This window comes from Sturnira hondurensis, unplaced genomic scaffold, assembly GCF_014824575.4.
Source record: "Sturnira hondurensis isolate 20B ecotype Veracruz unplaced genomic scaffold, ASM1482457v3 Scaffold0009244, whole genome shotgun sequence".
Classification (NCBI taxonomy): domain Eukaryota; kingdom Metazoa; phylum Chordata; class Mammalia; order Chiroptera; family Phyllostomidae; genus Sturnira; species Sturnira hondurensis.
In genome coordinates, this window is record NW_028081875.1 from 1,682,677 (window position 1) to 1,708,593 (window position 25,917).

The 25,917-nt window shown below is 39.0% G+C and overlaps 1 non-coding gene across 1 annotated transcript; it reads left to right on the top strand.

Annotated features, from left to right (window-relative positions):
- Positions 1-10,193: 10,193 nt before the first annotated feature.
- TRNAK-UUU (transfer RNA lysine (anticodon UUU)) lies at positions 10,194-10,270 on the top strand. Its single transcript has one exon. It is a non-coding gene; the product is annotated as a tRNA-Lys (tRNA).
- The last annotated feature ends 15,647 nt before the right edge of the window (positions 10,271-25,917 follow it).

The following is a 25,917-nucleotide window of genomic DNA, read 5'->3' on the forward strand; positions in this document are numbered from 1 at the left end:
CTGGGTGCTTCTATGTTGGGTGCATATATATCTACAATGTTAATGTCTTCTTGATGAATTCTTTCTTTGAGTATTATGAAGTGACCTTCTGGGTCTCTCTTTATGGCCCTTTTTGAAGTCTATTTTTTCCAATATTAGAATTGCTACCCTGCTCTTATTTTCTTGTCCATTTGCTTGGAAAATTTGTTTCCATCCTTTCACTTATAGTCTGTGATGGTCTTTTGTCCTTAGGTGGGTCTCCTGTAGGCAGCATATGTGTGGGTCATGCTTTCTTATCCATTCAGCTATTCTATGTCTTTTGATTGGAGCATTTAATCCATTTATTTATTTTTTTAAGATTTTATTTATTTATCTTTAGAGGGGAAGGAAAGGAGAGAGGAAGGAAACATCAATGAATGGTTGCTTCTTGTGCATCCCCTGCAGGGAACTGGCCCTTGCCGGAAACTGGCCTGCAACCCAAGCATGTGCCCTGACTGGGAATTGAACCGCGATCATCTGGTTCACAGGCCCCCACTCAATCCACTGAGCTACACCAGCCAGAGGTAATCCATTTACATTTAAGGTTATTATTCATAGGTATTTATTTATTGCCATTTTTGATACCACAGTTCCTCTCTGTTTCTCTCTTTTCCTTCCTTTCCTTAAAGCAGTCCTTTTAGTATTTCTTGTATAGCTGGTTTGGTGGGCGCATATTCTTTTAGACTTCTTTTGTCTTGGAACCTCTTTATTTGGCCTTCTATCTTGATTGAGAGCTTTGCTGGTAACATAGCCTTCATTGTAGGCCTCTGGTTCACATCGCTTCGAACATTTCTTCCCATTTTCTTCTTGCTTGGAGTGCTTCCATTGAGAAGTCAGTAGCTAAAATTATTGGGGCTACTCTATATGTTACTTCCTTTTTCTCCCCTGCTGCCTTTAAGTTTTTCTCTTTGTCTTGGAATTTTACCATTTTAATGATGATGTGTGTTGAAGTGGACCTCTTTGGGTTCCTCTTGAATGGGACTCTCTGTGATACCTGGATTCGTGTAACTCTTTCTCTCATCAAATTAGGAAAATTTTCCATCATTACTCTTTCAAATAGGTTTTCTATCCTTTGTTCTTCTTCTCCTTCTGGTATTCTTATTATTTGGATATTATTACATTTCATATTGTCTTGTATTTCTGTTAATCCCTCTTCATTCTTTCTGTACCTCTTCCTTTTCTTGCTCTTTCTGGGAAATTCTTTCTACTGTGTCCTCAAACTCACTGATCCAATCTTTTGCCTCATCGATCCTGCTTTTCATTCCTTCTACTGTGTTCTTCAGTTCCGAAATTGAATTCTTCATTTCCTTTTGGCCTTTGATGATAGTTTCTATTTCCTTTTTCATGTTGATATATTTTCCAGAGAGCTCATTGTAGCTCCCCTCTAGTTTCTGGTAGCTCATTGTGAGCTCTTTGAATAATTCAATATCTGATAGCTGACTTGCCTCTCTTTCATCTGACATTATTTCTGAGCCTCCCACCTTTTCTTTCATTTGGGCATTGTTTCTTTGTCTTCCCATTGCTTATGAGACTCTTCTTGTTAGCTTCAGCTTCTTAAATTTATCTGTTCTGACTCCCTGCGTTTATTGTGTGAATTTATGTGGTAGAATACCTTTGAAATTCTGTGGTGCAGTCTCCTGCAGGTATCTTGATGTTCACTTCCACCTACTCCTTTCTTTGTGTGTGTGTGATGAGCTGGAGGGGGAGGCAAAATGGTTTATGACAGCAGGAGAATACTTTATGATATTTACAGTCACAGCTGCTAGAAAAGAGTTAGAAGATCTTTAGGCTCTATATAGTGTTAACTGTAATCTTCAACCCACATACCACTTTTAAGAAAGGATAGACCAAAGATAAGTCTCTTGTTGGGGAGCAAGGCTTGTGAGTTGTATCTAGAAAGCAGTGAGATTGCGGGTGGTCAGATTTCGAGGTAAGGTAAGAGTAAAGAATAGTAAATAGGCATAGCATGTGAGCAAGTAGAGTTAATCACTACAGTACTAGAATTCAGGAACCTGTAAAGTAGGCTAAGATCCAAGAGATGTGTTGTGAAGTATTTATAGTGGTATAGAAAGCAACCAACAAACAAACAAACATAAAAAAAGGCCAGGAGAAGGGAGGAAAAAGCGATAAATTTGGGATGGGAGGAAGAAGGACTAAAACAGAAAAAAAGAAAGGAGAGGAACAAAGTACTGAAAGACACAGCAACAATAAAATTAAAAAAAATATGATTACTGAAAAAAGTTTTTAAAAAGTTTCAAAAAAGTTTCAAAAAAACCAAAAAACCGTCTCTTGTTGGTTTGAAACTGTCTAATCCGGTATTTCTGGTTTCAGCAGGACCCCTCTGTGGGTTGGGTTGTGCGCCCAGGTGTACACCCTCCCGCCAGCCAGGCTACCAGACTGGGGTGTGGGCTCCCGCCCACACGCCAGGCTGCCTGGGTCCCACAGGATCTGGTACTGGTCCTTCCCAGTCCTCTGGCTGGGTGAGAAGCACGTCAGGCTGCCTTCGCAGGAGAACACCTCAATCCACTTTCCAATAAAAACTTCTCCAGAAAGCCTGCCTCTCAGCCCAGCCAAATCCCCAACCTGACTGGTTAGGACAGTGCTCCTCTCAAATTTCATGGGCTGGGGGACTGGTGGGCTGGCGACCACAGAGGTTGCAACTACACATGGCCCCCTGTCCTTGCCACCCTCCCTGTAAACCTAGGCAGATAGTTCTCTGCCACCCAGCACCGCCTAGATGGGGAGAGAGGGAGCCGGCTCTCTTCCAAGGACCCCGCAGCCGGCCCAAGGCTTCACTGGGTGGGGGACTCTGGATGAGTCCTCCGTGGCAGATGCCCTCAACTCTGGCTACAGATGGAAGATTCTACACCCTTAACTTGGCGCGGTGGTGGCTCCTAGGCCATTACAGGCTGGCTGAGGGCAGCCGACCCTGCCACTGCCGCTTTTGTCATTACTCACAGGTGCTGGGCTACCGGTGAGTCCTCTGTGGCAGATGCCCCAATGCTGGCCACAGAAGGAAGCCTCTGGGCCCTGACAGCTGCGGCAGCAGCAGCCCCGAGGTCTTTACCTGCCGGCCAAGGGCTGCTGGTCCTGCCACTGCCTCTTTTGACTTTATTCGGGGGTGCCAGACTCTGGATGAGTTGTCTGTGGCAGAGGCCCCTTTTGCTGGACGCAGATGGAAGCCTCTGGGCCCCAACCACTGGGGCAGCTGCTGCTCCAGGGCTGTTATGCACTGGCCAAGGGCTGCCAGCCCAGCCACCAGGTCTGTCCTTACTCACATCCCTGAGACCCCAGCGACCTGTAGCTGTCTGGTCCATCACTATTTCTGGTCTCTTATTTTCATAAATGCTGGGTAATTGTTGGTTGGGGAATTGATTGTGCTGTTCCTCAGTAGATCTTCCAGGATTTTCTCCCAGGGGTAGGAGAACTGGAGTTGCTCCGTCCTACTCTGCTGCCATTTTCCCACCACAGCAATTTTGAGAAAGAAGGACAAAGTAGTAGGGATCACAATATCTGCTATCAAACTATATTACAAATCAATTTTAATCAAAACAGTAGGTGCTGGTGTAAGAACAGACATTATAATCAGTGGAATAGAACAGAGAGCCTAGTAATAAACCCAAGTTTCTGTGGTCAATTACTATTCGACAAAGGTGTAGAATCATAAAATGGAATAAAAATAGCCTATTCAACAAAGTGTTTCGGGGGATCTGGATAGATACATGCAGGAAAAGGAAACTCAACCATCATCTGACACCATACACAGAAATGGTGTAAGATGGATAAAAGACTTAAATAGAAGTTGCACACCATAGAAGTCCTAGAGGAGAACATAGGCAGGAAGATCTAAGATATTCCACACAGCAATATTTTTACCAATATGTCTCTTAGAGCAAGGGACATGAAGGAAAAAAATAAATAAATGGGATTTCACCAAAATAAAAAGCTTCTGCATGGGTAAAATCATTGTTTTTAGATTATATATATATATAATCTAAAAATGTGTATGCTTGATGTATATATATATATATATATATATATATATATATATCCATCCATTTAATTTTTCATCTTTTTATTCTTATAGAAGTCTCTTAAACATCTCTTACAATACCTGTGATGATGAACTCTTTTAGCTTTATTATTTGGGAAGCTTTTTATCTGTCCTTCAATTCTAAATGACATCATTAGTCCTCAAATTCATCAATTTGAATATTTCATGTCTGCTCCTTCTAGATTGCAAAGTTTCAGTTGAGAAATTAGCTGACAGTCTTATTGGACCTCTCCTGTAGATACTTAACTGCTTGTCTTTTTGCTTCTTCTATGATTCTTTAATATTTTGCATTTTAATTATAATGTTTCTTCATATGGCCTTATTTGGGTTCTTGATAGAAACCCTCTGAGCTTCTGGGGCTTTTATGTCTATTTTCTTCAGGATTAAAGAAGTTTTTTGTCATTATTTCCTCAAATATATCTCCAATACTTGTTCTCTCTCTTCTCCTTCTTGTAACCTTGTGATATGAATGTTTGTATGCTTGATGGTGCCCCAGAGGCCCCTTAAAATATCCTCATTTTTAAAAGCTTTTTTATTTTTTTGCTTTTCTGATTGCATGTTTTCTGCTTTCTTGTTTTTCAAATCATTGATTCAATCTTCTGCTTCATCTAATCTAATGTTCATTATTTCTCATGTATTTTTCTATTTTAAATTGTTCAAGTATGGTCGTCTCCATTTCCCCCCATCACTCTCCTTCATCCACCCATCCTCAAGCTAATGTAATTTTCATTTTAGTTACTGTAGTCTTCATTTATGACTCTTTATTATTATCTCTATATTCATGTTTTTATCTCATTGTCGAAGTTCTCATTGAACTCATTTAACAATCTTATAACAAGTATTTTGGTCTCTGCATCTGGTAGATTGCTTGTCTCCATTTTGTTTAGTTCTTTTTTCTGGGGTTTTATTAATTTCTTTCATTTGGATCCTGTTTCTTTGACTTTTTATTTTGGTTGTTTTCCTGTGTTTGTTTCCTTATATTAATCTGGTCTTGAAAGAGTGGTCATATGTAGTAGGTACCCTTTGGGGCCCAGTTGCACAATGGTCACCTGAGCCAGGTGCTCCTAGTGTGTCCCTTGGGTGGGTTGTGTATGTCCTGCTACTGCAGTTGATTGTTGTAGATGGGTCATTGGGAGAAATTTGTTTTCAGGATGATTGGTTGTGAGGACTGACCTCAACTAGTGTGGAGGATCTCTTGTGACTGTCAGTGACAGTGACTGACCCAATGAAGGAAGAATTGCATTAGCAGTATTTTGATGCCTGTCAAGTCTTCCCTTTGAGTGTGTCATTTGTGTAGGTGGTTGGATAGTGCTCTGTTATAGTCTGAAACTGGCCACTAAGTGTGTTGGTTCTGGTGCCTCTTAGGAGATGCAAGTCAAGATTAGCCACTGCCTGTACCCTACCTATGGTCACCTGGTATTAGGTAGAAAGCAATCTGGAGATGGTTGTCATTTGTACTGGGCTTGGAGGTGTGGTAGGGTGGTGGTGAGGCTGTGGACTGAGGATAGCTGACACTGGTGCTGGTCTTGGGTCTTGGAGCTGCTTAGCAAGTGCAGGGAAGGCCAAAGCCAGATGTTGCTTGCTTGCGGTTTTTGAACCTTTGATTTTAGGAACATCCGCAGCATGAGTTAAGACAGGCTGTTTCCAAAAAGGCCACTGGAAACAGCTTGAATGGCCTGCAATTTTGTGGCACAAGGTCTCAGAGGATCACCAGGGCAGGGCAAACAGTGTTAGCCAGGTTGATGGAGACTCATATATAACATCTGTCTCTGTCTGCAGACAAAGGGCTCAATAATGGGATGGTGGCACTGAAAGCACTTTTGTCTGGAGAAATCTACCCTTCCAGCTCTTGCCCCAAGTCTCTGCTCCTCCCACCAGTCTTAAAGTGTATTCTTCTTTACACTCTGCAGTTATAGAACTTCTGTTCAGCTTCCTTTTAGGTGATTCTCAATGATGGTTTTTCTGTAGTTTACTTGTAATTTTGTAGTAGTTGTGGAAGGAGATGAGTACATTTACCTACTCAGCCACCCTGACTACAAGCTTCAAATTTTAAAATCTGGAATCGTTTTCAGTCTTAGTCTTTGTCTTTAATGATCTTGTCATTTTTGAAGTGTACAGGACAATTGTTTTGTAGAATAATGCTAAGTTTGTGTTTGTCTGATATTTCTTCATAGCGAGGTTCAAGTTACACATATTTTGAGAAGACTATCCCAGAAATAATGTGTCATTTTCAGTGCATCATATCAGTCACATGACATGGTATGTCCCAATATTAGTTAGTTTTGCTGACTTTAAGTGATTTCTAAACTGCAAAGTGGTATTTTCCCCTTGTAAGTGGTAAAGGCTAACTGTGACTTTAAGCAAATATAATCAAATGTGAGAATCTATGGGATGAGCTAGAGCTCTACACAATTGAGAGAACCCTACATGTGACATGACCACCCTACAGGAAGAACTGTATGATTATAATAAAGCTCTATGTTTCTTTCTCTTTCCTTTCCTTTTATAAGTACCCTGACATCTTATCATACAGGCCAGAGTATGCACATGGCTTGCCATGCCTGCATGCACTGGGTTGCAGTACCCCTCACTTTTAGAATAATAAATTTCTTTGGTGATTATGTGCCTATTCAATATTACTTTTTAGTCAATATAAGGTATAGATATCTTAGGGGAAATAATTTCAGGTCATGTAAATATTCTGTTCCTCAATATTTTACTCATTGCTTTTATCATCCATTGGCAATTGTTGCCTAAATTAGGTATCACTAAAATGGTTTCTAAATGGTAGTTGTGATTATCTAATTCTATAATTTTATACATTTATCAAGGGTTTTCTATTTCCTGGAAGAGTTCTCTCTTTTCCTCCAGTTTTTATGTGTTCATCTATTCAGTTATATCAGCATGGGAGTATAGATTTATATTTTACTCAAGGTTATTTTTTGTTGCTATCAATACTTATTTTGACATCCAAGTGGCACCATATTAGGCCAGTGAGAACCTCTTCATGCTGATTCCTGTGTATTCTTGGCATGTGTTATGAACTGAATTCTGTCCCTTTCCCATAAGTCCATATGTTGAATCCCTACCTCCCAATTTGACTGTATCTGGGATAGGGCCTTTTTGAAGGTAATTAAGGTTGAATAAGCTCATAAGGGTATTCTTATAGGAAAGAGAAGAGGCAGATGCCAGAGCTCTCTCTCTCCATGCTAAATACAGAAAAGGTTGTGTGAAGATGTAGCAAGAAGGTGATTCTGCAATCTGAGGAAACAGACCTCAAAAGAAACCAACAAGACCAACACCTTGATCTTTTCCAGCTTCCGGAACTCTCAGAAAATAACATTTCTGTTGTTTAAGCCAGCCAGGATATGGTATTTTGTTATGACAGCCTGAGAAGACTAATATAGCATGCCCCCCCTCATTCTATGAGTATTTCTTTATTTTCTAGCTCAAGAGCCAGTTTTGTTTTTTTTTTTACCTTCTCGTGATTCAGCCATTTTTCCAAAGAACCCTCATTCCTTTTAGTGAAGAATGGTATTTAGCAACTGAGATCTGAGAGCTAGATGTGTTTATTACTACTGGGATTTATTGCCTCAAAACTTCAGTGGACAGAGCTAAAATAGATCTATGCTACTTTTAAAATACCTCATCACATATGTCTGAATCTTCTTGATTCTAGTTTCTTGCAGTAAAGCATGAGACACTGATTCCTGAGATAGTTGGTTTCACTAATTTCTCATCTATCAAAACATAAGGAGTTCAAACTTTATTTTCAGCATGCTCAGAAACCATCTCTCAATACACATGCATAATTCATCTATATACATACTCAACTTTGACACAATTCCACAAATCCAGGTGGGAGAAGCAGTGGGGAATTTATTTATTCATTTACTTTATAGTTAAACATACTCTCTACATTTAAAAATCAAAATACCACACTCTGGGAGAGGGCATGGTTAAATGGTGACAGATGTAAATGTTGCTAAAATAGGGGAAAAATAAAGAAGCACCTTATAAGAACAGGAAGACAGAAAGACAAGCAAAAGATAAAGTTGGTATTCTATAAAGATATTTTTCTGAGAGAACTAAACAAGGTTTCTTAAGTGTTATTCCCAAGCCAGGTTTAGAGGGTAAGCCATGTGAAAGACAAGTGTGTCCAAAATAATGTCTGGAAATAAGACTTGATGACTACACTTAAAATTTATAACTAAAAGTTAGTGTTAGATGGAACTAGTAACTATATTGCAAAACAATGAGATGACTACAGCACTACAATTATAGATTCCAAACTGAATTAAGTTTTCCATAAAGCGTATGCGAGGTAGCAAAAACAATTAGCACATTGTCTGCCCCCCCTTTTTGCATTCAATAAATATTTATTTTATTCCTAAAAAATAAGACAGAGAACTTCAGTCTTGGTGTGGGAGTTGAATGGAAGTGCTAAAATGCTTAAGCTTTCCACATTGAAAAAATTGGCTCAGGGAGTGACGACATGCAGGATTTGACTTTGTCTGGTGGAAAAGATAACATGAATAGGGAGGACTGCCAAGAACTTTAGCTGACATCTACAGGGTTCATCCACCTCTAATTGTTTCAGTGCATCTGAAGTTACATGCTGGCTTCTAGCCAAGAATATCAGGGGCCACCACTGGGAACATTACCAAGGGATTGGTAGCAGAAGAAGCAAAAGACTGGTGAGTTATCTTTATCGCTTTTCTGTTAAAGAGAAAATCATGACACTTGGGAAAATTTATCCCCCCCCCAAAACTATGCATATGAAACACACAGGTAGATATAAGTGTCTTTTCTATCTGCTTCATTTGAACACGATCACTATTCTGACCAACATCATGGAAAGGCACACAAATCAATTATCAAATATATCCAGATTAAAAAATGAATAAAAAACTAGAGACCACTATAAACATCTCTATTTTAATAGTGTTTATATATTTTTAACCATTCTCTGTCAGTTTGTTAGTTTAAATTGAGATGTCCCACATAGTATTGTGGGAGCCCGCCAGGCCGCAGGGGGCCAAGGACAGAGCCCCCACTGTGAAAATGGTGGCGGGACTTGGTTTCTGGTCCCTGGAGCCGGCGGGTATCTTGACATCTTCCGGACCTTCTCCTTCTCAGCCTTGAAAGAAAGAACAAGATCTTGGCATATGCGTCATGTTCCAAGGAAGTGATAGTAATGAGGACACTGTTATCTTTGGGCCCATGTTCTCAGGATATGAGAACATCTTGCCCTCTTGATAGCCTTCGGGAGTGTACAAACTTTTGTAAAACAGCATTGTTCTCAGGCCACTGCAGTTCTGCATATAAGCCAGCAGTTCCTTGAATAAATTTGCCATTTGCCAGCAGAGCTCATGGTCCTCTCCATTCTTTAAGTCCCTCGCCTCACCTTGCGACCACCCTTGCTGCCGAGGGTGGCGGCAGAGTGGCGCCCGAAGAACAGGGACCCGGAAACAGGGGGTCAGGGGGGACCAGCAGAGTCCTAATCGTGAGGATAGAGGAGCCTGAGAGGACCGCTGCTACGGGGGCCCGGTAAGTTAAAAGTAAAAGTAGCAGGGAGCGGTGTTGGAGAGTTGTTAATCATGAGGATTTCCCACTCATCAGATCAGGGACTTTTTGAACAAGTCCTTTGCTCCTTATTGAAGGGGCGAGGCATTACTACCTCTAAGAGTCAAATACATCGTTTTGTAGATTTTATTCAACAAGTTTGCCCTTGGTTCCCGGAAGAAGGTACTATTAATATGGAAATTTGGAAAAAGGTAGGAGAACGTATTCGTGAACACTACCGTACTCACGGTCCAGAGAAAACTCCTGTTGATACATTTTCTTTGTGGACACTAGTGAGAGATTGTCTTAGAGGAGATTCTGAGTTTGAAAAATGGGAATGCGGGACTCGCAGTAGCCTGCGAGCCACTCCTTCGGCAGAGAATCTTTCTCGCCCTGCACCTCCAGTGCCGACTGCCCCACCTCCAACAACTTGGGAGTCGCCACGGTATGAGGAACCTGATCTTAAGGTGGCGACTGATTTTAAGGTGGCGACTGTTCAATCGGAGCCGCCAAACCCTGATGAAGCAGATTGGGGAGATCTAGAAGGTCAAGCGGAGCCCGGATAGCTCAGTTGGTAGAGCATCAGACTTTTAATCTGAGGGTCCAGGGTTCAAGTCCCTAAGTTTTGGGACATGATCCCACTGTTATTGTTGTACCTTATACTGCTGAGCAACTTAACTGGCTTCTTAACTTTAACGACATTTTTGCTCTTGCCTTTGAAGGTTTTGCTGGAACCATCTCTCATCATCTGCCCGCTGATAAAATTTTACTATTTGCCCATACTGCACGATTTATTTTTCCTAACATTGTCACTTCTGAACCTTTATCGACCTCCTTTACCCTATTCACAGATGGATCTTCTAATGGACGTGCTGTTCTACTTACTCCTACCAAGCCTCTCATCTGGGCCACCCCTTATGTTTCAGCTCAAGAAGTGGAACTGTTTGCTGTCAGCCAAGCTCTTGCCCTATATAATCAACCATTTAATCTTTACACAGATAGCCAATATGTTGTTCGAGCTATGGCTGTTTTAGAAACTGTTCCTTTAATTCATACCTCTAATCATACGATTTCTCAGCTTTTCTCAGATATTCAACAACTTTTACAGAAACGACAGTTTCCCTGTTTCATTGGTCACATTCGAGGACATTCCTCCCTTCCTGGACCCCTTGCCCATGGTAATCAAACTGCAGATACTTTTACGCAAATTTTCCTTTCACAGGAGCAAAAGGCTACATCTTCTCATGCCCTGCATCATCAATCTGCTCGCTCTCTTCGTTATCAATTCCGTCTCACCCGAGAAGCTGCCCGTCAAATTGTTAAATCATGTTCTACGTGCGCTCAGCTTCTCCCCGTGCCTCATTATGGTATCAACCCTCGTGGTCTTAAACCCAATGATCTTTGGCAGATGGACGTTACCCACTGCCCAGCGTTTGGACGATTACGTTACTTACATGTCACCGTTGATACCTGTTCTCATTTTATCTGCGCTTCTCCTCTCACAGGTGAAAATGTACGCAATGTTATTACTCACCTTCTCTTTTGTTTTTCAATCCTTGGAGTTCCTAAGGTCTTGAAGACAGATAATGCCCCAGCGTATACTAGTAAAAGTTTCGCTTCTTTTTGTGCTTCATTTCAGATTTTACATAAAACAGGTATACCTCACAACCCACAAGGACAAGGTATCATTGAACGTACTCATCTTTCCCTCAAACATCAGTTCTCTAAATTAAAAGGGGGGAGATGGTATGATCCTCATTCTCCTAAACTGTTAGTGTCACATTCCTTATTTGTTCTTAACTTTTTAACTTTGGATGCAGAGGGACGCTCCGCAGCTGATCGGCATTGGGGGCCGCGTATGCGACATTACCCGTTGGTTTATTGGAGAGACCCCATAAATGGGTCTCGTCATGGACCTGACCCCTCCCATGGGGCAGAGGGCATGTTTGTGTTTTTCCAACAGACGCAGAAGCCCCTCGTTGGCTTCCTGAACGCTGTGTCCGACATGCCCAGAAGTAAGATGAACCGGCTGAGGAGACGGCTAGCACGCCTAACAATACAACCTCGCCTCAACCACCCGGAGTGAGCTCGGAGAAGAAGCCAACGCCTAGCGATTTTGCTGAACCTTTTGTAAATGCTGAGAATTCAAGTGAAGACTAAAGAATATTGGACTTTTGTCCCTAATCCTCCCATGATGCATCCTGTAACCTGGAACGATAATGACTTTGTTCCTGTTTATGTTAACAATACTAAGAGTTAAAATCGCTTGAGGTTCGATCTTCTTTAAGATGTCATTTCATGTTTTCCTATATATGTGTTACCCCTTTTCCCTATAATTCAACTAAGTTTCCATGGGAAAAGATTCGTAACCATTTGTTAGGAATTTGGCATAATTGCAATTCATCCTTAGACCTTATTACGTTACATAAAGAGATTCAAGATTTGATAAATGCCCCTCCTTTAAACATAGATATTGCTCGAGATGCTCAGAATTTCTTGTCCGCTTTATCCAAGCAGTTTCCCTCTTTTGGACATATTCTTTATAGTTGGATAGGTTTTGGTATCTTCGTTATTCTGCTTTTGTTGTGTATACCTTGCATTATTCGGTTTTTTATCAAACAAATCGGTGGCTTGTACGTAGACCTCAAAAAACATAAGCTGGACATGACGAAGAATGTGGAGCCGGTTCGATATATAAAATAAAAAAGGGGGAGATGTGGGAGCCCGCCAGGCCGCAGGGGACCAAGGACAGAGCCCCCACTGTGAAAATGGTGGCGGGACTTGGTTTCTGGTCCCTGGAGCCGGCGGGTATCTTGACATCTTCCGGACCTTCTCCTTCTCAGCCTTGAAAGAAAGAACAAGATCTTGGCATATGCGTCATGTTCCAAGGAAGTGATAGTAATGAGGACACTGTTATCTTTGGGCCCATGTTCTCAGGATATGAGAACATCTTGCCCTCTTGATAGCCTTCGGGAGTGTACAAACTTTTGTAAAACAGCATTGTTCTCAGGCCACTGCAGTTCTGCATATAAGCCAGCAGTTCCTTGAATAAATTTGCCATTTGCCAGCAGAGCTCATGGTCCTCTCCATTCTTTAAGTCCCTCGCCTCACCTCGCGACCACCCTTGCTGCCGCGGGCGGCGGCATAGTATAGTCATTACTCGCCACCTCTCAGATTGTGCTTAAAGTTCCTAATCTCATGTTATCTGCACCCCACTAATTCCTGAATTCAATCACCCTCCTCTTCAGACTCTAGGAGCCCAGAAGCTGAACCAGGTTTTTTCTCAGGAAAAAGTACCTGATACATGGTCAGGACAGAGGTTTAGAGAGCTGACTGACCCAGGAAGTTAGGTCCACTTTGGCACAGAACACGGAAGACCTTGGCTCTGAAACTGATCTCCCAAGATTTTTTCACTTGAGGAAAATGCAGCATGGTAATTTATACCCAGGTCTTTCCTAGACTTCTGATCCCCATATCTGAATTTAGGGATGGAAATGAGACATAAACTGAACTTATTTTTGTTTAGTATTCTTTAGGTTAAATTTTCAGTTTTTTTTCTGACCCAAACAAAAGGATAAGACCTGGTGGACATTTTTACATTTTCTATGGTTGGATTCTTTAAATATCTGCTGCAACAATTCTTCTGCACATGTCTCAGTAACTTAGACAACCTGACTTAGGCATGGGTCTTTATCCTAGAAAGAATAAATCTTCTAAAAATATTAGCAGTTGCGATAGAGGGGCTTGCCAATGATTCTCAATTCCACCTACATCATAGAATAATCAGTGAATGGCTAAAAAATTCAAGCAGTCCCAGCTTCAGATATTCCATCTTTCTCTTGGGTTGTGAGGCATTTTCCTCCAATGCATATTGTTTTAATAATTTGTTTTTCATTATAAAATATTCTAAACATATATAGAGACACTGTTAATGTACTTGCCACATAGATTAGCAACATATGTCATTGGTTTTGGGTACAAGAAAAGGAAGGAAGCAAGGAAAAGAAGAAGGGAGGGAGGGAAAGAGAGGTAGAAAATCTACAGATAAGAAAGAAGTGAAAAAAAGGAAATAAGTTCTCTTAATATCTAAATAGGTCAGATGCTATGTCTGTGTCTTACATATTTTATTTCATTTTTTGTACACAATGGGAGCAGGTGAGTAAACTGATTCTTGGAAATTCTCAGGTCACACAGCTATTAGGTAGCCCTTCTATTTGGATTCTCTTTATTCTGGCTCCAAAGAATTCTGAGCTCTCTCTCTAACCTGTATCAAGCTTTGCCAAGAGGAGGAGGGACCAACAGGAACAGGCAGACAGAAGTCTGTGTTCTTGGCGTAACGTTTGATTGGTCCCTCACAACTTACCCAGGACTTCAAGGTACATAAGAAGGGACGAATGATACAGGGAACCATCACAGCAGAGCTTTCAGACAGGAGTAAACTCAAGCACTGATTCAGAATACCTGATATTATTTTGTTTGTTAGGGGCTTTAGACAGTATGTCCTAATAAGGGTCACTATACAGTTGTAAAATAAGGTGGGAGAGGGGTGTGTGTTAAATCTCTGCTTAACCTGCATTTGAATGAACATGGCAGCTGGGGCTACTGCCAGAATTTGTATCTAGTCCATTTGGGCTGAGAAAGTAGTAAGTTTTAGCCCAGAAGGAAAACTAAATACAATAAAATTCTTGGCAAGTATCCACAGGGATCTGAAAATGACATAATGGACAGACAGGGAATAGATGTTTCCCCTTAGTGGTTACAGATTAGAAACAACCTGCTGAAGGACACCCATACAAGTGGACATTCCAGAACATTCTCTATCATGGTAACAAGGTAGAAGAATGTAGAACTGTCCAGTTGTGAGTGATGATTGGTTAGGCCATTCTTGAGTTTGGTCATTCACTGTGGGGCTTTGATTTGGGGTATCTATTTCCTTTCTCCCACTCTTACTCCCTCCCTGACTCCATTTTTCTCTTTCCCCACTTCTCTCCTCTATACATTATCCTATTTTATTAAATGATAAACTGTTGAAAACGTTCCATAGAAAAATGAAACTCAATTTGAACTAAATTCAATACAGCAGTTTAGAGATCAAAAGCATGATACTGATCGAAAAGAGCTAGTTGTAAAATGATGCAAAAAATATAAAACCATTTACATAATTAAAAATATATGAGAAGGGGCTTTAGTGTGCTTGTGATGTTCATTTTCATGATCTAGGTGGTGGTTGCACATGTGTGTTTTGTTTGTGAAAGTCCATGGGTCTATACACATTAGATATGGCACTTTCCACATCTACATTATATACTTCTATAAAGTTACAATAAATTATAATGAATAAGTACACTAATCACTGTTGTGTATTATGGGCATGCATATGTGGTTAATAGCATAAAACCATGAGGAAACTGAGGCTCAGAGAAACAAAACAACTCAAGCTGAAGTCTGTTAGTTAGGAGGTAGTGGAGACAAGATGTCAGTCCACATCTGGAATACTTCAAAGACACAGCCTTTTTGCAATACTACAGTGCCTCTACTAAGTGAGTATCTTGCATCAAATTAAGAAGCAGTGATTGCCCCTGAGACAAGTGGTCGATTAATTCATTCCAACTCTGCCCAGAACTAACTCATAAAAAAAATTGAGATGTTGCTATTTATACATAAGCCCTAATTTTACCATAAATAAAATGTCATTTATAAAATCTCATCCACATGCTTTGCAAATCATTGTACAAGTTTGATGAGGTAGTGTAAGGGAAATGTTCTGATAAGTGACAACTGTTGTAGCTATACATGATATAAAGAATTGAAAATTTCCTCTGTCCTGTCATTTGATTTCATTTATTATTATTTATTTATAACTATTTTATTGTTGTTCAATTACAGTTGTCTGCATTTTCCCACCACCACTACCCTCCACCCCAGCTGAGCCCACCTCCCTCCCTTGCTTCCACTCTCCCCCTTGGTTTTGTCTGGGTGTCTTTTATAATAGTTCCTGAAAGCCATTCCCCCATTGTCCTCTCCCCCATATCCTCTGTCTATTGTTAGATTGTGCTTCATTTCAATGTCTCTGGGTATATTTTGCTTGCTTTTTTTCTTCTGTTGATTATATTCCAGTTAAAAGTGAGATCATACGGTATTTGTCCCTCACTGCCTGGCTTATTTTACTTAGCATAACACTCTCCAGTTCCATCCATGTTGTCACAAAGGGTAGGGGCTCCTTATTTTTCTCTGTTGTGTAGTATTCCATTTTGTAAATGTACCATAGTTTTTTTATTTTCATTTTATGAAGCCATGTGGAAATGTCTTTTCTCCTGGCTACTTATATCCTCACCATCAGAGGGCATTTTTTTATCCCTTTCCCCATATAAGGACCAAACACATCTTTAACTTTGTGTCTGTTGTCCAATTTAATCTTTAGGGCATTCCTGTGAGAGAGGTTAAGTAGAACAGGTTGAAGAAAAATTTTCTTCCCTTCAACAGGTGTAGGAGTTAAGGCACAAAACATTTATGCTCTAAACCACTCAGACTTGAACAAAGAAAAGGAGAGGGAAACGCAGGCTTAGATTTTTTTTTTTTTGACATCTTTCTTTCTTCCACCATCGATAGACAAACTTACCTCAACACTATGGGCCCATTAGTCTGATTCAATTCTTACAGGTTTTCTTAAAGTGTGTATTTCCCATGAATGGCAATTTTTTATATTACCATAGTATTACAAATTAAGAAAATCTAACATTGGTATAGTATTGTTATTTAGTCCAGAGTCTATTTTTAAATGATATCATGGTCATTTAATAATCAAAGTTTAAATAGTGTCCTTTCTAGCTATTTCCCCAAGTCCAGGGTTCAGTCACATTGGAACCACATGTCATGACTGTTTAAAGCTCCATTAATATGGAGCAGCCCTTCAGCTTTCCTTTAATTTTTGACCTTGATGTTTTTGAAGGGTAGAGGCCAGTTATCTTATTTTTTAAAAGATTTTATTTATTTATTTTTAGAGGGGAAGGGAAGGAGAGAGGGAGAGGAATATCAATGTATGGTTGCCTCTCGTGCATCCCCTGATGGGAACTGGCCTGCAACCCAGGCATGTGCCCTGACTGGGAATCAAACTGCAGTTGTTTGGTTCGCAGGCCCGTGCTCAAACCACTGAGCTAAACCAGCCAGGGTGAGGCCAGTTATTTCATAGAATATCACTCAATTTGGATTTCTCCAGTGTATTTCAGTTTGGAAAAGAAAAACTACCAAAGTGATACTGTGTCCTACTCAGTTCATTCTGTTAGGACGCATACAATATCTGTTTGTTCTAATATCAATGGTGTTAACTAGGAGATTAATTAATTTTTCATGCATGTTGAATTAAATAAGTATGTGTGGCTCGAACAACTGGAAGGTTGTTTATGGATTACCCGATGCTTTATTTTAATTTTAGGGCTAGAAATATTATTGGATAACACACTATTATATCTGCTGTATATCTTTCAAATATACACCAATAACTTAAGAAGAAAAACACAAATTAACAGCAAACCAGATTTACTTGGTATTTCTTTTTATTATTGTTCAAGTACAGTCATCTAATTTTCTCACTACCACTCCCTCCTCCACTACCAATCCCTACCTGCAACCTTAATCTTACCCCCTTTAGCTTTCTCCATGTGTCTTTTATACATGTTCCTTGAGGATCCTCCCCCTTTATCCCTTCGTTATCCCCTCTTCTCTCCCTTTTGGTTCTTGTCAGTTCTTCATTTCAAAGTTTCTGGTTATGTTTTGCTTGTTTATTTATTTTTATTTTTTAAATTTTAATTTAATTATTGTTCAAGTACAGTTTTTCATCCCCCACTCCCATCCCAGCCCACCCCGCCGTGCTCCCCACCTCCCTCCCATTTCCACCCCCCTTAGTCATTCTCCATGTGTTCTTTATACTAGTTTCTGTGAATCCTTCCCCTTTTCCCCTGAAATTCTCCCCCCCCACCTTGTTTGTTTATTTTGTTGATTAGGTTTAACTTATAGGTGAAATCATATGTTATTCGCCTTTCATTGTCCGGCTTATCTCATGCAGCATAATGCTCTTTGTCCCTCCATCCATGCTGTTGTGAAGGTCAGGAGCTCATTTCTTTCTGTTGCATAGCATTCCATTATGTAAATGTACCGTAGTTTTTAGATCTACTAATTTACTCATGGGCACCAAGGTTGCTTCCAAGACTTGGCTATTGTTAAATGTTGCTATGAACTTTAGGGTGCATAGGTTCTTATGAAACGAAGTATCAGGAATCTTAGGGTATAATCCCTGCAGTAGAATGGCCAGGTCGAAAGGCAGTTTCATTTTTAGTTTTCTGAGGAAATTTGATACTGTTTTCCAAAGTGGCTGCACCAGTCTGCATTCCCACCAACAGGGAACTAGGGTTCCCTCTTCTCCACATCCTCTCCAACACTTGTTTATTGATTAGTTTATGATGGCCATTCTCAACAGTGTGAAGTGGTATCTCACTGTGGTTTTAATTTGCATCTCTCTGGTGGCTAGTGATACTGAGCATCTTTTTATATGTCTATAAACCCTATGTATGTCACCAGATATGTGTTTCTTTAAGTATTTTGCCCATTTTTATTTTTATTTTTGTTTTTGTAAAGTAGAATCATCTGAGTTCTTTATATTTTGGAGATCAAACCCTTGTCTGCGGTAGCATTGGCAAATATGTTTTCACATACATTTGGTTCTTTTTTAATTTTAATACTGTTTTATTTAGCCATGCAGAAGCTTTTTTATTTTGATGAGATTCCATTTGTTTTTATGTCCCTTGTTCTATGGGACATATCAGTGAAAATACTCCTGGCATGGAATACCTGAGATTTTTCTGCCTATGTTCTACTGAAGAGCTTTTATGGTGTCATGACTTATATTTGTTTTTTATCTACCTTGAGTTTATTTTTATGTATGGTGTAAGCTGGAAGTCAAGTTTCTTTTCTTTCCTTTCCTTCTTTCTTTCCTTTTCTTTTTTTTTCTTTTTCTTTTTCTTTTTTTTGCATTTAGTTACTCATATCTCCCAACACCATTTGTTGAAGACTTGGCTTTATTTCTGGGCTCTCTATTCTGTTCCATTGATCTATGTGTCTGTTCTTCCAGTACTAGACTCTTTTAATTATAATGACCTTGTAATATATTTTGATCTAAGGTATTGCAATCCCTTCTACTTTATTTTGCCTTCTCAACATTACTATAAACTATAAACTTTTGAGATGCTTGTTCTATATCTGTGGAATATGTAATTGGTACTTTAACAGGTATTGCATTGAAACTATAAATAGCTTTCAGTAATATGGACATTTTGATGATGTTAATTCTTTTTTATTTAATTCTTGTTCAAGTAGAGATGTCTGTATTGTATTCCCAGCCCTGCCCCGGCCAAGTGCTACCCACCTCCCTCCTATTTCCACCCTCCACCTTAGTTATTGTTCATGTGTCCTTTATACTTGTTGTTGTGACTCCTTCCCCTTTTCCCCTGTGATTCTCTCCCCACTCCCCTTTGGACCCTGTCAGCATGTTCTGTATTTCAGTGTCTTTGGTCACATTGTGCTTGCTTGTTTGTTTTGTTGTTTAGATTCATTTTAACGGTGATATCATATGGTATTTGTCTTTCACCGCCTGGCTTGTTTCGGTCAGCATAATGCTTTCCAGTTCCATCCATGATGTTGCAAAGGGTAGGAGCTCCTTCTTCCTTTCTGCAGCATAGAATTCCATTGTGTAAATGTACCATAGTTTTTTGATCCAGTCATTGACCAATGGGCATCTAGGTTGCTTCTAACTCTTGGCTATTGTAAATTGTGCTGCTATGAACATTGGGGTGCATAGGTTATTTTGGATTGGTGTTTCAGGGTTCTTAGGATATACTCTTAACAGTGGAATTGCTGGGTCAAAAGGCACATCCATTTTTAGTTTTCTGAGAAAATTCCATACTGCTTTCCATAGTGGTTGTACCAGTCTGCAATCCCACCAACAGTGAACTAGAGTCCCCTTTTCCCCACACCCTCTCCAACACTAGTTGTTTGTTTCTTTGTTTATGGTAGCCATTCTGACTGATGTAAAGTGGTATCTCATTGTGGTTTTAATTTCAATCTCTCTGATACCTAGTGATATCGAGCATCTTTTCATGTGTCTGGATCCTCTGTATGTCCTCCTTGATGAAGTGTCTGTTCAAGTCCTTTGCCCATTTTTGAATTGGGTTACTGGTCTTCTTTGAGTGGAGTCAAGTGAGTTCTTTGTATTTTGGAGATTAAACCTTTGTCTGAGGTATCATTGGCAAATATGTTTTCCCAAGCTGTTGCTTCTCTTTTTATCTTGATACTGTTTTCCTTAGCCATGCAGAAGCTTTTAATTTTGATGAGATCCCATTTGTTTATTTTTTCCTTTGTGTCCCTTGCTCTAGCGGACATATCAGTAAAAATATTGCTGCGTGGAATATCTGAGATTTTCCTGCCAATGCTCTCCTCCAGTGCTTTAATGGTTTCACAGCTTATATTTAAGTCTTTTATCCACCTTGAATTTATTTTGGTGTATGGTGTAAGATGGTGCTCGAGTTTCATGTTCTTGCATGTAGCTGTCCAGTTCTCCCAAAACCATTTGTTGAAGAGACTAGCTTTACTCCATTTTATGTTACAGTATGTAACAATCTCCATTCACCCTCTTTGTCAAATATTAATTGACTGTAGAGAGTTGGGTTTATTTCTGGGCTCTCTGTTCTATTCCATTGGTCTATGTGCCTGTTTTTATGCCAGTACCAGGCTGTTTTGATTACAGTGACCTTGTAATACAGTTTGATATCAGGTATTGTAATCCCTCCTACTGTAATCCCTAATTCCTCAAAATTGCAGCTGCTATTCGAGTTCTTTTATGGTTCCATATAAATTTTTGAAGTATTTGTTTTATGTTTATGAAATATGTCATTGGTACTTTAATAGGCATTGCATTCAATCTGTAAATTGCTTTGGGTAGTATGGATGATGTTAATTCTTCTAAACCGTGAACACATGATATGTTTATATATCTTTGTGTCTTTCTTAATTTTTTCTTTTTTTTTTCTGAGTACAAATTTTTATATCTGTTTTTAGGTTTATTCCAAGGTACTTTATTTTTCTTGTTGCTCCAGCAAGTGGGATTTTATGCCCTGATTTCTGTTTCTGATATTTCCTTGTTGGTGTACACAGCAACGATTTCTGAATATTGTCTTTATATTCCACTGTTTTGCCAAGTTCACTTAGTAGGTCAATTCAACTTTTGGTGGAGCCTATAGGGTTTCCTTTGTACACTACCATGTCATATGCAACCAATGACAGTTTTGCTTCCTCCTTTCCCATTTGGATGACTTTTATTTCCTTTTCTTGTCTGATCACTGTGGTTAGGACTTCTAATACTATGTTGAATAGAAGTGTTAAATGTGGGCATAATTGTTTTATTCCTGATATTAGGAGGAATGCTTTTGGTTTTTCCTTGCCAATTATGATGTTCGTTGTAGGGTTATCATATATGGCCTTTATTATGTTGAGGTATACTCCCTCTACTTCCACTTTGTAGAATGTTTTTTTATCATAAGTGGGTGCTTTACCATATCAAAAGCATTTTCTGCATCTATTGATATGATAATGTAATTTTTGTCTTTGCTATTGTTTATGTGATGTATTACATTTATTGATTTGCAAATATTGTACCATCTTCGCATCCCTGGGATGAATCCTACTTGGTCATGTTGTATGATCTTTTAAATGTATTTCTTGATGCAGTTTGCCATACTTTGTTAAGTATCTTAGCATCTGTGTTCATCAGAGATATTGGCCTGTAGTTTTCTTCCTTTGTTATGTCTTTATCTGCTTTTTTTTATTAAGATGATTCTGGCTTCATTAAAATAATTTGGGAGTCCTCCCTCTTCAGTCTTTTGGAATTGTCTGAGAAGGATAGACATTGGCTTTTTCTTAAATGCTTTGTGAAATTCTCCTGTGAAACCATCTGGTCCAGAGCTTTTATGTGCTAGGAGTATTTTTATTACTGCTTCAATTTCACCAGCTATTATCAGTCTGTTCAGATTTCCTGTTTCTTCTTCCTTCAGTTTTGGAGTTTTAAAAGGCTATGTTTTTCTAGAAGTTTGCCCATTTCACCCATCCTTACAAAATTTTTGACGCATTGTTGCTTGTAGTAATTTCTCCCAATCCTTTGTTTTTCTGTGGTATCAGTTGTAATCTCTTCTCTTCCATTTTTGATTTTGCATATTTGGTTTCTTTCTCTTTTTATCCTAGTGAGCACATTCAATGCCTTGTTGATTTTGTGTATCTTTTCAAAGAAACATTCACTAACTTTATTGATATTTTGAGTTGTTATTTTTGTCTCAATGTCATTTAGTTCTGTTCTAACCATGGTGGTTTCCTTCCGTCTACTCACTCTTTGTTTGTTATTGTTCTACCAGATTTTGTATGTATAGAGCTATGTTATATTTGAAATATTTCTCTTTCTCAGGTACACCTGTGTCACTTTGAAATTCTCTTTCAGTATTGTCTTCCCTGTGTTCTATACATTTTGGGTTGTTGTGTGTTGATTTTTATTTTTTTCCTAAAACTTTTCAAAAAGATTTTATTTATTTATTTTTTAGAAGGGAAGGGAAGGAAAGAAGGACAGAAATATCAATGTATGGTCTCCTCTCGTGAATCCCCTCCTGGGAACTGGCCCGCAACCCAAGCATGTGCCCTGACTGGGAATCAAACCGCGATTGTGTGGTTTGCAGGCCAGCACTCAATCCACTGAGCTACACCACCTAGGGCTAGAACATTTTTGTTTGTTTTTAGGAAAGTACTTTCTTTGTTTCTATATCCATGTACAATAAATTTCAATCAGAAAAAAAATAAAATTTTAAATTCAAATGTTTGTGTGATTTATTCCTTGATCTCATTATTAACTCATGCATTGTTTAATAGTATGCCATTCAATCTCCATGAATTTGAATGTCTTTAAATTTTTTCCTTGAGGTTGATTTCTATATTTAGGCCTTTTTGGTCTGAGAAAATGCTTGATATAATTTACATTTTCTTGAAATTTTTGAGACTTGTTTTGTATACTATCATGTGGTCTATGTGAACATGAAAATGTTTCATGTTCATTTGCAAAGAATGTGTATTTTATTTGTTTGGGATAAAAGCATCTATGTATGCCAGTTAAGTCCATTGGGTCTAATGTGTAGTTCACTTCCACAATGTCCTTTATATTTTGTTGGAAGATCTATCCATCATTGACAGTGAGGTGTTAAAATCCCCTAGTATAGTTGTGTTCCTGTCTATATCTTTCTTGAAATTCTCTAAGATTTTTCTTGTGTATTTTGGTGCTTCTATGTTGTGTACATACATGTTTATCATAATTATGTCTACTGGATGTATTCTTCCCTGATTATTATGAAGCATCCTTCTGGGTATATTTTTATGGCTTTTGTTTTGAGGTCTTTTCTGTCTTATATAAATATTTCTATCCTGGCTTTTTTCTCTGTCCATTTGCTTGGAGTGCTTTTTTCCAACCCTTCTCTTTTAGTCTGTGTAGGTCTTTTGTCCTGAGATAGGTCTCTTGTAGGCTGCACATGTGTGGGCCATGTTTTCTTATCCACTGGGTTACCCTATGTCTTCTGATTGGAGCATTTAATTCATTTTTATTTATTATTATTTTCATAGGTATTGTTATTTTACCCTTTTTGTACCTATCTCCTCACTCTCTCACTCTTTTTCTTCATCTTCTTAAAGCTGTCCCTTTTGCATATATTGCAGTGCTGGTTTGGTGGAGGTGTAGTCTTATAGCCTTCTTTTGTCTAAAAAAAAACCTCCTTATTTCTCCTTCCATTTTAATTCATAGCCCTGCTGCATAGAATAGCCTTGGGTGCTAGTCTTTGTTTTTCATTACTTGGAACATTTCTTGCCATTCCTTTACCGTTTGAGATATTTCTGTTGAGAACTCAGCTGCCAGCCTTTGTATGTTACTTCCTTTTTCTCCCTTGCTGCCTTTAAGATTCTCTCTTCATAAATTTTGCCACCTTAATTATGATGTCTTAGAGCAGGCCTCTTTGGGTTTCTCTTTATACAGACCCTCCACACTTTCTGGATTTATGTGACATTTTCTTTCATTAAATTAGGAAAGTTTTCGAACATTACCATTTCAAACGTATTTTATATACCTTTCTCCTATTCTTTTCCTTCAGTAACCTTATTTATAGATATTGTTACACTTCATGTTTTCCTGCAATTTTGTTAACCCCTCTTCACTTTTTTCGTTGTTTTCTTTTTCTTGCTTTTTCTGGGAGTTTTATTCTACCTTGCTCTCCAGCTTGCTGAATTGATCCTCTACTTCATCTAACCTGCTTCTGATTCCTTCTACTATCTTCTTCAATTCAGAAATTGTATTCTTCATTTCCTCTTGGCTCCTCCTGATAGTTTCTGTGTCTTTTTTTCATGCTGATTTAATTTGCAGTAAGTTCCTTGTAGCTTCCTTGTAGTTTTGGTAATTCTTACTGAGCTCATTGAGCTTCCTTATAACCATTTTTCTGGAACTCAATATCTGGTACTTCCTCCTTTTCTTTCCATTGGGGATTTTTTAAATCTTCTCATTGTTTGTGAGACTCTTCTTGTTCACCTCTGCATCTTAAATTGATCTGTTTTTACTTACTGATGTTGTGGTGTGCATGTCATAGTAGGATATGTGTGAGATTCAGTGGTGCAGTCTTCTTGATCTCCTGAGCTTGGTGATCTTTGAATACTCCTTATGCCATTTATGTTGGTTCCCTGGATGTAATTGGGTTTCAGTTTTTGTTGGGTCATTCTTTGGGGTGTTCTTTCTTCCAGCTGGTTGATTTAAGGTCACTCAACCCACCATGTGCTTTATGCTTTTATGCAGGTGCTGCCAGAACAAAACCACCAAGAACAGGAGACAAACACACACTAGCAGTAACTCACACCCACAATCCCACTATCAACAACAAATGAACCAATAGTAATAAGGGTGTAAAAAGGTTGACTATTATAAGAAAGGAGAAAAATAAACTATAGTATGAAATCTGGTGACTTAATATGCACAAACTTGATGGGCAAGAAATTAATGTTAAAAACCTATGCAGAAACAAACATATTACTAATCATGGAGATGATCATGGTGTATTTCCTCCCAGGAGCCTCTAGTATTTACCACTGTTTTTTCTTTCTGGACCTACATCTGGTGATGTCAGATGCTGACCCCATCTGACCTTAAGCAGCCTGTTCTGAGACAGCCAGGGATCTACTGTCTGTGGCTACCTCCTTCAATTGTTTACTTAGTCATTCAGCACTCAGTAGTCAGTCTTAAGCCCTATAAGGTGGAGCAGAGTCTCTCATGGATTTGAGGTTATTGTTTCCACTAGGCTGCTGCTGCTCAGAGGAGAACAGTCTGCCTGAGAAGGATGGCTGCTTCTGTATGGGTGATGAGTGAGTATCAGGATCCTGGCAGTTTCTCTCTCATATCTCTTTCTAAAATTTCCATCTCCAGTCTCACCTTAGGCATCTCTAGCCCACTTTGCCCAGCCTTTCCTGGAGCTCAGGGTAAGTGGCTGAAAATAAAAATTTGTGCGTTAGCCCTTCAGTCAGCTCTTTGAGTTTCCCATAGAGGGCCTCCAGCAGAAAGCAACCATGCTACTTTTCTCAGCTGGTTTTCTCTGTACTTTTTGGGCTCTGGTGCTCTATGCTGGTGTTCTCAGCTTAGGTTTTAGATCTCAGACTCCTCAAGGGGATCTAACCAGTTGTTTAATTACTCTTCCAGTGCTGCCACCTATGGGTGCCTAGCCAACCTTCTCAAATCTCCACCACACACTCCTTACCAGTTAGTCTGCATTGAAGCTCATTCTTTTGTCTATCCAAAGTTATAAGTCTTCTCTTTTACTGTTGTTCAGTTTTTTTTCCCTTGTGATTTTTCCATAATTTATTTGTAATTCCAGATTGATCCTAAGAGGAGGTTAGTTAGTGTGGCTTCCACTCCCTTCTCTACCATCTTGTGCCAGATTACTTGGTATTTCTTAACAAATTAGACAAATTGTTTAATAAAGGGCACTTTGAAGACCATGAATAAGTTAATTATTTTCATAAATAGTGAATTATATTTAGAATAAGCAGCAAAGTTTAATATTGTATGAGAACCTTTTCTGAGTCAGTCTGCTGAAAGGAATTTCCAAGTGTGTGTGTGTGTGTGTGTTTTTTTTTTTTTTTTTTTTTTTTGCTTTTTCCTAGTAAACTGCAAC